The sequence below is a fragment of the Podarcis vaucheri genome (assembly GCF_965113315.1).
Source record: "Podarcis vaucheri genome assembly, chromosome: 14".
Classification (NCBI taxonomy): domain Eukaryota; kingdom Metazoa; phylum Chordata; class Lepidosauria; order Squamata; family Lacertidae; genus Podarcis; species Podarcis vaucheri.
This window is the reverse complement of record NC_138752.1, coordinates 1,432,911-1,435,833: the sequence shown is the minus strand read 5'-3', so window position 1 is coordinate 1,435,833 and position 2,923 is coordinate 1,432,911.

Here is a 2,923-nt window from a genome sequence, read left to right as displayed (position 1 = left end):
TTCTGGGCCTCTGCGTGTATTGCCCTGATCAGCCACGAGGTGGCAGAACATTTCCTCTCTCTGAGCGGGAAAGCAAGATTATATGCCTAGTGTAGGCAGAGTGAGAGTCCTCACTGTGCATGGAAAGGAGTATAAAACAGGAACAGGGCTTGGACTGAACTCTGATTCATGTTAACTAATTCACTGAATTAATTCAGAAATCTTGGAATTGCACCTGAAAGTATTTCCTATAATTTCCAGCTGAACTTAATGTGAATCGAGTTCCTTCTGCTGTGGAACTCTGGGTGTTTTTCAATTCAGTTTGACTAAAGTTTCAGTTTCATAGCCCCTGGGGGGAAGGGTTGTTCCTTAACTCATTGCATTTACCATTTCTGCATGTCTGAAAAGTGATGTCAGCTGTTGAAACTTAAAGACCAAAATACTTGGAGGAGTTAAATAATTCCATTGTTAATGTTATGTACTGAGTTGAATAGGATCCAAACTGAAGCAGTCTGATTGGTCCTAGAACAATAGGATCCAAATTGCAGCAGTCTGATTAGTCCTAGAACAATAGGATTCAGAATGCAGCAGTCTGATTGGTCCTAGAACAATGCAGCAGTATGATTGGTTGGCAGGAACCACCCAATCCTGCTCCAGATAGAAGTGAATCCACAACCTGATTGGCTTACAGTAGAATTCCGGAATTAGCCAATCATGTGCAGCCCATTGTGTAAATAATGTATATAAAGCAGATACTGTGAGGGGACTTTCATTCATTCCTCCTCACCACTATGAGCTGAATAAAGAGCATGAAATCACTTTGCAACTCTGAGTATATTTCACTGGCGACGAAGGTGGGATCCCGCTGAGCTGACTGCCACACACAGCACCGCAGCACCGCCACCTGCCGCACCGCTGCCTCGCACCATGTATCCAGGCTTCAGCTCCGGGACACAAGGAACTCAGAATGGCAACCGACAGCAGCTTCTCACCGTTCAACCCAGCATCCAGAGACTGGGAAGCATACGCCTCCCGTTTCACCTTCCTCCTAGAAGCCAAAGGGGTCACCGACGAAGAAGACGCCAAGAAGAGGGCGATATTCTTCAGCGTCTGCGGAGAGGAGACGTTTGAAATTGCCCGGGCTCTACTTGCGCCTGAAGACGTCGCTACTGTTCCATACAAAACAATAATGGAACAGCTGAAGGGGCACTTTTCGCCACAGCCCTCAGTGGTGGCTCGTCGAAATGCCTTCTACGCAAAGCGACAAGCCCCTGGGGAAACCATAACTGGGTTTGTGACCTCTCTCCGCCAAGCCGCCCGGTTCTGCAACTTCTCAGAGCTGGAGAACATGCTTCGTGACCGCCTCGTCGGTGGCCTGAAGGATGAGAAGCTGCAACGACGCCTCTACGCTAAGAAGGACCTAACGTTCCAGGTCGCTCTGGAGGAGGCCCTGGCAACGGAAGCTGCCAAGAGGTCGACGCAAGAGGCACGGCTGAGCCTGCCATCCCAACCGAGGGTCCACCACGAAGACCTCACCGACGACTCAGGATCCGACAGGGAGGAGGTGCACCGAGTACAGCAGCGCACTCAAGCAGCGCACAGACCACAGCTGCCTCGACGAGAAGGAGGAAACTGCGCAAGCTGCGGGGAGAGTCACGAGAGGAGGACCTGCCATTTCCACAACGCAGAGTGCAGGCAGTGCAGAAAATCGGGACACATCGCCCAGGTGTGTCGAGCTCGACCCACCCAACGCCAGGCATCAGATGACCAATCCAAGAGCCCCAGGTCCCGGGGCCCAACGCACCAAGGCAACTCGACGGAACTCACGGACTGCCAGGTATACCAGTTGCCCCACCCCAACGTAGAGAAAATTTATGTAGAGGTACAGATAGAGGGGGCCCCATGCCGCATGGAGCTTGACACGGGTTCAACTCTATCTATAATCTCGGCAAGGACCTTAAGGAAACTGTGTCCTACTGGGGGTCCCAAACTCAGGACGGCCCCATTCACCCTACGGGACTTCCAGAAACGTAAGGTCCCCACAATGGGGGTGGGGACCTTCAGGGTGCAATACCGAGGGCGGACGCGGCAACTGGACTTGCTTGTGGTCAAGGGCCCCTACATTAGCTTACTGGGATTGGCATGGTTTGGACCACTGGGGCTAGCTGTCACCGGGGTGAACCACACTAACTTACAAGTGGACGTGGACGCCATATGCAAGGAATTTCCAGGGGTTTTCGACGGGAAATTGGGACAGTATACGGGCCCCCCCATTGCGCTACAGCTTGACCCCGCAGTACGACTGGTCAGGCTCAAGGCCCGCCGGGTCCCGTTCGCCTTGAAACCCCGTATAGATGAGGAATTGGACCGACTCGTGGAGCAAGGAGTGCTGGAGCCGGTGCCTAATGCCCCCTGGGAAACCCCAATCGTCACTCCCGTCAAGCCTAATGGTTCAGTCCGCATCTGCGCAGACTACAAATGTACCATAAACAAGGCCCTCACGGCCCATGCATACCCAGTGCCAGTGGTCAGCCATGTCCTTGCCACCCTGGCTGGGTCGAAAGTTTTTGGCAAGCTGGACTTGGCCCAAGCATATTAACAGCTGCCAGTAGATGAGGCCACAGCAGAGGCACAGACGATTGTGACGCACAGAGGAGCGTTCAGGGTAAAGCGGCTGCAATTTGGTGTCAGTGTGGCACCAGGCATATTCCAGAATCTAATGGACTCGCTCCTTAAAGGGATTCCTGGCGTCACCCCCTTCTTCGATGATGTGTTGATTGCCGGGCCCACACCAGAGGAGTTTGAGGACCGCCTCTGCACCGTTCTGCACCGTTTCCAGACGGCGGGTCTCAAGGTGAAGCGGGAAAAATGTCTACTAGGAGTGCCTCAGGTGGACTTTCTGGGATTTATGGTGGACGCAGAAGGGGTCCACCCGACTGGGGAC